Source organism: Polypterus senegalus, chromosome 9 (assembly GCF_016835505.1).
Source record: "Polypterus senegalus isolate Bchr_013 chromosome 9, ASM1683550v1, whole genome shotgun sequence".
Lineage (NCBI taxonomy): Eukaryota > Metazoa > Chordata > Cladistia > Polypteriformes > Polypteridae > Polypterus > Polypterus senegalus.
In genome coordinates, this window is record NC_053162.1 from 32,382,108 (window position 1) to 32,393,341 (window position 11,234).

At 40.6% G+C, this 11,234-nt stretch overlaps 1 long non-coding RNA gene across 1 annotated transcript in view; it reads right to left on the minus strand.

Annotated features, from left to right (window-relative positions):
• LOC120535192 overlaps window positions 1-9,876 on the minus strand; it is a 52,101-nt gene extending 42,225 nt beyond the window's left edge. Inside the window, exon 1 of the long non-coding RNA XR_005634867.1 lies at window positions 9,818-9,876. This is a non-coding gene — a long non-coding RNA (uncharacterized LOC120535192). The remainder of the gene's footprint in view (window positions 1-9,817) is intronic.
• Window positions 9,877-11,234: the final 1,358 nt, after the last annotated feature.

Here is an 11,234-nt window from a genome sequence, read left to right on the forward strand (position 1 = left end):
TTTTTATCAAAAATGTTCTATAATCTGCGGTGGGCTGGCAACCTGCCTGGAGTTTGTTTCCTGCCTTGCACCCCGTGTTGGCTGGGATTGGCTCCAGCAGACTCCCGTGATCCTGTAGTTAGGATATAGCGGTTTGGATAATGGAAGGTTGGATGGATGTTCTATAATGTAATTAAGCTCCAAGGAGCACAAGTGATGAAGGGGCAATCCAGAGACAAATAAGTGTCAATACACAATTCAGTAGGAGATAGAGCAAAAGATCCACAAAATCCAGAAAATTCACAAGAAACTGCAAAATAAAAGAAATTCTCAAAAAAAGCTCTCACCAATGCCAGTGCAATCAATGAACCGCAAGGGACTGTGGGTTTTCCTCAATCTTTATGGGGCAATTCCTTGACGGTGATTGGCAGGTGGCCCCACCTCTTGAGGAATTATCCATAAAACACATAATGCATCCCTCCTAATCCGCTAACAGATGTGTTTGGTGGACTTCAAGATGGGCTTAAAGTGGAGAAGGACAAACAAACTGCAATGGCCTTTACTGCACTATTGGCACGCAGACTTATCTTGCTCAACTGGAAGAATCCTAACTCTCCCCTTTTGAGTCAGTGGATAACTGATGTGTTATATTATTTGAAACTGGAAAAAATCAAATTCTCACTTAAAGGATCTGTGCAGAAATTTTTCAAAACCTGGCAGGATCTAATCAATAATATTTTAGAATAAGCTTTTAAAGCACTGAGGAAGCAGATTCTCTCCCCATTTCCTTTTTTTTCCTTTTTCTTCTCCATTTATCTATATTCACTTATTAATTTATCTATTTACTTATTTTTACTAGGTTTAAGTTGTATCCTGCTGTCCATGCTCTCTTTATCAGGGCTGGGGGTTGATTTGTTTTCAATTCTATTCTTGTAAAATTGATCTATTTTTATGGAATGTTGTATGATTTCAATAAAATCAATAAAATTATATAAAAAAAAAAACATGATGAATTGAAAAAATTACTTAGACATGAAGAAACTAAATGACTGGCAATGTTAACATAAACAATGAGCAAAACGGATATAAAAGAGAGATTTGAACTCCAGCTAGGCAGGAAACCCTGGCTAAAACATAACACACATGTCACCTTGTTCTACTGACATTACTACAATATCTTGGGATTTTATGCACTTTGTACCTAATGTTTTATTCTCTTATGGTTTTTACTTTTCTTGTAGTGTACCTTGATGTCTTACAATTATGAACTAGTTCTGACTATTGTATGTGGTTTAGTGTTTCATGGCTTGCTCTTAATGTGCAAACACCTTGGATGAAACCAACAGCATACAAAATACATGTGAATGTAAAATACAAGTACCCTCCACCCGCCTCTTAATGCTGCCCCCTAGAGTAAAACTCTGCCACCTGCAACACAAGCCAGTGACAGATAAGCTGCTCCACCCTTTGCTAGCAGAATTCACCACTGCGGGTCAAATTTATTCGACATTTTAGTTTCCTGCGTAAGACTGACTACAGCTCCACATGTTCAGGTAACTTTGCACCTAATTTAAAATTTTGAGCAGGTCAAGAGATGCACCCGCAGCTCTGGGGAGATGTCACTATCACTCAGAGCTGAACAAATAAGACAAATGGAAAAACAGAAATGAACATGAAAAATATTATTAGACACGCACTGCAGAAAAATGGGTCATTGCACTGATCAGATAGCTCCCCTGAGCAAACAGCAATCAGGGCTGGCATGAGAACTGGCAGTGAAGAAGCTGTGTCTCTCTTCTTGAGTCCAGGTGGCCACTTCCCAAAACTCTACTCCTAAACTAAGCAGCTGTTTATATGGTAACTGTCTATAGCTGGAACCATTGTGAACCAGGCATGCTCATTCTAGATCAGGAAATCACTCCTAATGCCTCTTGATATTGTGTTTTATCATGGGTTTCTCCTATTCTGACTAGTTAACCCATGAAAGACACTATACTAGACTCTTGGGTCTGTGCCAATGTGTGGACAAGAAATGCCCTGTTACACCTGCCAGCCTTCCCACCCAATACTCACCACAGTACTCTGCATTTCTTACCCTTGGGAACCTCCAGTAATGGTTTGCACACTTCTGGGGCTTCAGCTTTCAGTTAACATCCTTCTTTCAACTCACCCAGTTGACAACTACTATGAGAGCTGCACAAAGGGGTCCCTTTCTATTACTAAAGGGACAGAATTAGATAAGAAGTTAACCCCCAACCCCTCAGCTCAGTCAACTCATCAGTGAACACACAGGCAGGCCGCAGTAAAGCTTCATGGTCTGTATTCACTTGCTATAATATTCAATTTCAGATAAACCATCCATTATCCAACCCGCTATGTCGTAACTACAGGGTCACAGGGGTCTGCCGGAGCCAATCCCAGGGCACAAGGCAGGAATCAAACCCCGGGCAGGGCGCCAGCCCACTGCAGGGAACACACAGCCACACACCAAGCACAATTTAGGATCACCAATGCGCCTAACCTGCATGTCTTTGGAGTGTGGGAGGAAACCCACGCAGACACGGGGAGAACATGCAGACTCCACGAACGGAGGACCCGGGAAGTGAACTCAGGTCTCCTAACTGCGAGGTAGCCACGCTACCACTGTGCCACCATGCCGCCCTCAGATAAACCATCAAATACATAATACAGAATAAAAACATACAATCTGGGAATTTCAGTTCCTAGTAAAATCAGGAGCAAGGCAAGCGTCATTCCTATTCTAGTTTTATAGACTTTTGCACTATGCCATGATGAGGTGCTTGAGATCATGGGGACATGGCTGTTTAGCACCTTAAGAGTGGGAAAGTCAGTCAGTCAGTCATTTTCCAACCTGCTATATCCTAACTCAGGGTCATGGGGGTCTGCTGGAGCCAATCCCAGCCAACACAGGGCGCAAGGCAGGAAACAAACCTCGGGCAGGGCATCAGAGCACCGTAGTTTTATTATTATTATTATTATCAATCCATCTTCTAACCCGCTGAATCCGAACACAGGGTCACGGGGGTCTGCTGGAGCCAATCCCAGCCAACACAGGGCACAAGGCAGGAAACAAACCCTGGGCAGGGTGCCAGACCACCGCAGTTTTATTATTATTATTATTGTTATTATTAATATTATAATTATTATTATTATATGATGAGCTTAAAACATTGTCAACTCTCATAAAGTGCCTATCATACTTGACAGAAGAGGCTGGCAGTGGACAGGTACCCTAATTCAGCATGTCACATAGGTCAGAAGCAGCTTCTGGGCCCATCAAGTTTGGGTGGCAGCCTTGACCCCGTGCATTTTATTTCTGCATAAACACTATTTTCACAATTGTAATTTTTCGCACAGTACAGATGCAAACACTCTCATCCAGACACCAGCACAAACCATTCCAATGAGTAAAACATAAAATACACCATTATGAGACCAGGTAGCCTGACCAAAAAAACAAAATAAACTGTCAAGACAGGCCTAAAGCCTGTTACAAGATTAAAAGTCCTATTCCCCATAAACATTTTTGATTAGCATATCTACCAAATACACTCACCTAAAGGATTATTAGGACCACCATACTAATACGGTGTTTGACCCCCTTTTCGCCTTCAGAACTGCCTTAATTCTACATGGCATTGATTCAACAAGGTGCTGAAAGCATTCTTTAGAAATGTTGGCCCATATTGATAGGATAGCATCTTGCAGTTGATGGAGATTTGTGGGATGCACATCCAGGGCACGAAGCTCCCGTTCCACCACATCCCAAAGATGCTCTATTGGGTTGAGATCTGGTGACTGTGGGGGCCATTTTAGTACAGTGAACTCATTGTCATGTTCAAGAAACCAATTTGAAATGATTCGAGCTTTGTGACATGGTGCATTATCCTGCTGGAAGTAGCCATCAGAGGATGGGTACATGGTGGTCATGAAGGGATGGACATGGTCAGAAACAATGCTCAGGTAGCCCGTGGCATTTAAACGATGCCCAATTGGCACTAAGGGGCCTAAAGTGTGCCAAGAAAACATCCCCCACACCATTACACCACCACCACCAGCCTGCACAGTGGTAACAAGGCATGATGGATCCATGTTCTCATACTGTTTACGCCAAATTCTGACTCTACCATTTGAATGTCTCAACAGAAATCGAGACTCATCAGACCAGGCAACATTTTTCCAGTCTTCAACTGTCCAATTTTGGTGAGCTCGTGCAAATTGTAGCCTCTTTTTTGTATTTGTAGTGGAGATGAGTGGTACCCGGTGGGGTCTTCTGCTGTTGTAGCCCATCCGCCTCAAGGTTGTGCGTGTTATGGCTTCACAAATGCTTTGCTGCATACCTCGGTTGTAACGAGTGGTTATTTCAGTCAAAGTTGCTCTTCTATCAGCTTGAATCAGTCGGCCCATTCTCCTCTGACCTCTAGCATCAACAAGGCATTTTCGCCCACAGGACTGCCGCATACTGGATGTTTTCCCTTTTCACACCATTCTTTGTAAACCCTAGAAATGGTTGTGTGTGAAAATCCCAGTAACTGAGCAGATTGTGAAATACTCAGACCGGCCCGTCTGGCACCAACAACCATGCCACGCTCAAAATTGCTTAAATCACCTTTCTTTCCCATTCTGACATTCAGTTTGGAGTTCAGGAGATTGTCTTGACCAGGACCACACCCCTAAATGCATTGAAGCAACTGCCATGTGATTGGTTGATTAGATAATTGCATTAATGAGAAATTGAACAGGTGTTCCTAATAATCCTTTAGGTGAGTGTATACTTGCAGATAAGTTCCCCTAAGGATAAGTTGGGACTTGATTTCGCTGTATAATTTCTGGTATTTTATAATGTTGGTCATATAATTCGAATGCAGAAAACTCAAGCTATTGGTCCAAGAGATTATGCTATGCTAAAACCCACTTGAGAGAGTAACCACGGAGCGCACGACCTTTTGTTTCTGTGTATTGTGCCTACATGACCACACAGTCATAACCAAACTATTCCAAAGTGATGTTTACACTGCTTTGTGCTTTTTGCATCTCACACCCTCATACACCTTTATCGTAAGAGCATCCCTTATCTACGATGGAGCGTTCGATCAGAAGAAAATATGAAGCTGGTTTTAAATTAAAGGTCGTTGAAGTAGCGAAAGAAATTGGTAACTGCGCTGCTGCAACAAAATTCAGTGCATCTGAGAAACTGGTGCGAGATTGGAGGAGGCAAGAAGAAGTAAAAAAAAATGTAAGAGTCACATTTTTGAACGGGAGTACGAAGTCGAAGTCTGATTTTATGATCAATTTTTTGGGTTTCAAGATCCGAGTTATACGTGTGTATATACGGTATGTTTTGTCTGTTATGTTATACAGTCGGCCTGCCTTATCTGCGGGTTTGGCATCGACAGTTTTGTCCAACTGTGGTTTGAAATTATTAAAAAATTTCCACAATATTCTCAAAAAAGAACATTTGACATTCCTGTGTGCAGACCTGCCCACTAAATATGCACAAGAAACAACATACGCAGGCTGATGCTGCTGAGACAGAGCGAACCCAAGGCCAGCCAACCTGCACTCATGCTGCATCAGGCCTTGTGTTCGCTTCATGCACGCAGCTGTCTTTATGCTTTTGTACGAGTCCTGCGTTTTTTGCATAGCAACCTGGGGGAGGGAGGTCCTGCAACCATATACCTGTGGACAAGACTAGCTGACATGTCTTCATTTTTTTTAAATAACGTGAGCATCACCATTTTCTGAATTTTCCTTATGGATGTCACCATGCTGTGTACTGCTGTGATGGCCAGTTATATGGTTGTGGACAACTCCTGCAAAAGGACAATGCTTGGTAAGGACCAAGAAAGGAAGTTGTCTGTAGGACTAAAACAAAAGAATGGTCATTTAAATGGGCAGAAGCTTAAAATGGGAAGTCTGAAGAGGATCAATCACCAAAACGCAACAGTTAGAACAAAATTAGTGTGGCGTTGTGGTTAAGGTTTTGTGTATCAAACATTGAGGTTGTGAGTTCAGACCCTGCTGCTAATAGTGTGTGACCTTAAGCAAGTCACTTGACTTGTCTCTCAAATGTGGTTAATTGTCTTGGTTAATGGCGTCAGCCAAATAATAAGAAAATACAAAATTAAAGGTTGAAAAACAGTGCTGAGTTCAAAGCCAACATTAAACCTATCACTAGGGCTTCCTTATAACTAAAGACTTTAGAAGTTCTGGAATATTCACTGAGGATAAATCTACCGTACCTTATTTACATCAGCAGAATCTCTAACATGACTGAACTAAGAATGGGAATGTGATGCCACACAGCAAAAATGACATTAAGGAACAGCAAAAATCAGCATCTTTAAGACAAAAACTAACGTCAGAAATCAAATCTCTACATATAAAAAATTCACTGTAAAGAGATAAGACGAGATAAGTTAAAGGGTTGGGCTTCGAAGGTAGTGGCCTGGTTTAATGGCTTCTTGAAATTAAAAGGTGTTAAAAAAAAGATTGGTGCAGTTATTTATTCAAATGCTTAACAGTTTGAAAATCATAACTAGAAAGAGGTAATAATCCTTTGTTCTTCCTTAAATCCACAAACTTGACCACCAAATATGGAATATTATGTGTGATAAAATTCAATGCAATCCAAAAGGTTAACTACATTTCAATGTAATGAGTTTGCATGCGGTGTATTTAACTTTAGCACATTTTTATTGTGTCAAAATTAAAAGCATATAAAACAAATGAAAAGTTGCTTTTAAAAATGCAACATGCAACACAAAATCATATTGCATTTTAATTAATGTCGATAGATTGTGTGTCATAGCTACAATCAATGCAAACATATTGCATTTTGCATAGCGGCTGCTCTGAGTGTATTGCATTTCCATTGAAGGCCATCCTAAAAATAAAGTAATAAAGTAATCAAATGACCAATCAGCATCAAAAGATGGGGCAAGAGGTGTGAACAGTTGGGATCAGACAGCACTAAAGATGGTGAACGGGGAGTTGAACAGGCAGGGGATCCATCATCTCATTGAACAGGTGGAAGCTGGCCATCATGATTTAGGGTGAACTTTGATGTTTTGTAGCCTTTTCCTTTTAGAGAAGCCATATTGTGTACCCATTTCAGGGTCCAGTGTTTCTAGGGGCATGGCCTCCAGGGTTGTGACCTTCACTTTATCAGCCTTTTACTCTGAGCTTTATCCAATCTGTGGATAAAATCCTTATTTTTAAATTGACTTCTTATGTGCTAACTTTTCTTGCCTTACCTGGTTCAACGTATTACATGCTTTTTGACTTGGTTTCGGTTGCTTCAGTTTATTTTTGTTTTTCTTTTGTTTTGCCTTTTACTCACATCTCCCAGTTTTCTCAAGAAATGAGTTAATTATTTTCCTGCTGAGTCAGGACACTGGCAATTGTAAATGAAGATTTTGCTCTCTTCTGTGTCAACTGATTACCAGAACGACCAATGTAATAGCAGCAGCAACAGGAGAAGAATTTCCAGCTGCTACAGTTACATTCTTAGAACACATTCCAGAACTAATGTCCCAAAGATCTGCAGCCAGTGCCAGGCTTAGACATAAGCTAAACAAGCAATCTGCAGGGGCCTCATGAAGTTTTGGAATATTTTAGCAATTTTTTTATGGCTTTTTAAATTTTATATGGATTTTTCTGTTTACTGTAGTAATTCAGTACATTCTTTAATTTAAAAACAATTAGTATTTTTCTTTGCACCCTTCCCGACCACAACCTATCAGCTATAGATTCATCAAAAGTTTTGATCTACAGTTTTCAATAGATCTCGATGTTTTAGGGTCCCCTGATACAGAAAACATCGATATCTCAATAATGGGTGTGTGTCTGTGTTGTCACAGTTTCTTGAGGTTGGTCTACAGCTAAAATGGCTGGACAGAAAAATACCAAACTCGAAACGTAAGTCTGTTATGAGATGACGATGTGCTGATTAGTTTTAAGCCAACTCGTGCAAGAGAAAGTGGCACTCTAGAGCAGGGGTGCCCAACTCCAGTCCAGGAGGGCCACAGTGGCTGCAGATTTTCATTCTAACCCTTTTCTTAATTAGTGACCTGCTTTTGCTGCTAATCAACTTCTTTTGAATTCATTTTATTTGACTTGCTTTTGAAGACTCGGACCCCTTGTTTCTTTTTCCTTAATTAGCAGCCAAACAATAACGACATACAAAATGAGCCAAAAAAGGACCAGCAAACTGTGACCATCATACACTATATGAACATAAAGAAAGGTGAAGGTCTCAGGAATGCTGATCTTCTCTTAGAAAGAGAAAATCCACATTTTCAGAAATGTCTGCTATTAAACAATGAGAACAGCAACAAGCCATGGAATTAAAGAAAGGGTTTAATTAAGAACAAGAATCAGTGCCTCATTAAGCAGCTGGTTGGAGTTTGAGGCTCTGACTTAATTGGTCTTCTGCTGGCTCACTCACTTCACATTTCACTTCTATTTGGGTGCCATTGAAGGAAAGAAATGAAGCAATTCAGAGGAACGATGAAGAAATTCGGGGAATATTTCTTAAAAACCAAGTCAATTAAAATGAATTCACACAAAGTTAATTATCAACAAAAACAGATCACTAATTAAGAAAAGGGTTAGAAAGAAAACCTGCAGCCACTGTGACCCTCCAGGACTGGAGTTGGGCACCCCTGCTCTAGAGGAACCCTGAAATACTGTAATTCTGCAATTAATTAGGAATTCTTCTTGTCAATTACCTATTTTATGATCAGATAGATCAGCATCAGAGTGGTAAGTAATTATTGAAACGTTTTAGAACAGTTTTGGGTAACTTGGTTCCGAGGGCCCAAAGCCTACTGACACTCACATCCAAATTTTTCAGTTTTACTCAGTTTAGCCTTGTTAATTTTTTTATGTTTTGATTTTTCCTGCAATGTCATTTTGTTTTTCTATGGGTGCCGTCATTTTGGTGAACCATTCATGTGATGCTTGGGGGTGTGTTCCAGAATTTGCATCATGTGATGTCATTTACATGACCATATATAAGTTGACACAGTGGAAACTCTCTGAAAGTCTTTTTAATAGCATGCAGACAGTATAGATTTCTGGTAAATGAACTGGCAGTTTTGGTGCTGACTATGTCTTACATGTTCTGGTTTTGAAGAAGGATTGGCTTTATTTATTGGTTTTGACTTGAAATGTTTCTTTTGTTTCATCTTCTGACCCATCATTCTCTGCCCAGTTGACCTGCCACTTTTCTACCTCTAGACAGTGCAAAAACTTGGATCATTTAAATTACAGGTAACTTTATGAGTAGAAGATCATTCTCTTTGGCTAAGCGAATGCACCAGTTGTATTTCAAAACTCCATGAATGATCCAACCCACTATATTCTAACACAGGGTCACGGGGTCCATGAATGATATTTTCAGGAATTTATTGGGAGTTAACATATAAGTTTATATTGATGCCACACAAACATTTATGATAATGGCATGAATTATGTATGTGAGGTTTCACAAAGACTTTCAGAGAGTAACCGCAAGCCTAGGCAGTGCATCACTTGCTGCATCAGCTTATTTAAAGTTGTGCCAATGACATTATGTGATGCAATGGGAAGTTGCATCATGAAACAGTAGCCAAAATGGAAAAATTGATTATTATGGCCAAATTAAGGCCTGAGTTGTGAGGCAGCAGTGCTAACCATTGTGCCACTCTGCCTCCATGAGATAAAATAAATAGAATTAAATATTATAACATTAAAATATCTTGCAGACAGTGCCAAACAAGAAACACGACTTCACTGAGGTTTGACCCTCACAGATTTGATAGCAGGTACTTACCTGTCTTGAACCAAAAAGTCCCTGGTGCTTTTGTTTCCTCACTGCCGCTGCTACCAAATAAGTGCAACACTAAACTGTGTAGGTTCTTCACTCCTTTACTTTTTCAACTGCACAGCACTGGTTCCTGCCTTGTGCCCTGTGTTGGCTGGGATTGGCTCCAGCAGACCCCGTGACCCTGTATTCGGATTCAGCGGGTTAGTAAATGGATGGATGGATGGATAAACTGTGTAAAATACTATTAAAGGGCTAGGCTCACATATTACAGTACATGAAGGTCACATACAAGTCTAAACAGAAAGAGAGCATTACCTTTAAGACACAAATTCACCAACACATTCAGCTCCATTTTCCTTCTGCTTGTGTGGTAAATGTGTTCTCAAGTTTTCTTCTAATTATTAGCCTACTACTAGGATCAGCGTTATACACTCCGGTGGTTGTCCCATCCAACACTGGCTGCTACAGCTCTGTGCTTTCACACTGGCTTCACATAGCATCATGGGGTGCTGGCCTATTACTGTCTTTATTTACTTACTTATTTTTTATTTATTAATCCATTTATACTACAGTATGGTTCTTTACCTGTCATGCACTTGTGCTTTGTTTAAGTATATTTTACACTGTGGTCCTGTATGCGGCAATACTTTGTATGGATGTTATAACTTGACTTGACCTGGGAAAAAAAACAGTTTCTCCAAGCTGACCGCATGGTGAATTTCCAGGCAAATATTTAACGAGCAGCATGTTTGCTGCACAAACACTTTGGCAAATTTTGTGAATCAGCCCACTAACTCCTAACTACAGGGTCACAGGGGTCTGCTGGAGCCAACCCCAGCCAACACAGGGCACAAGGCAGGAAACAAACCCCGGGCAGGGCGCCAGCCCACACACCAAGCACACACTAGGGGTCGCCAATGAACCTAACCTGCATGTCTTTGGAGTTTGGGAGGAAACCGGAGCACCCGGAGGAAACCCATGCAGACACGGGGAGAACATGCAAACTCCACGCAGGGAGGACCTGAGAAGCAAACCCGGGTCTCCTAACTGCGAGGAAGCCGGCGCTACCCACTGCACCACCCCATATTTTCATTTACAAAACTCTTTAAAGCTACTTTTGTAACAACACATTTTTTTAATCCGGTCTATAACCAAGTGACTTTGTCAAGTTTCTGAGATTTGCTGTGATCAGATTTATGTTTGTATCAATATATGGAGGAAACAGTAGCTGGTTAATAACACTTATTGGAGAATAACAGGACACTGTAAAATGTGTCTATTACTCTTTTACTATTATGTAACAAAACTTTAACATACATTTCTTTGAGTTTTCATAACACTTACACAGCATCACTAAAGTGTTTCTTCATCTCAGCAATGTACCCTTCTAACAAAACTTCCCTTTGGAATGTTCTGAGATGAC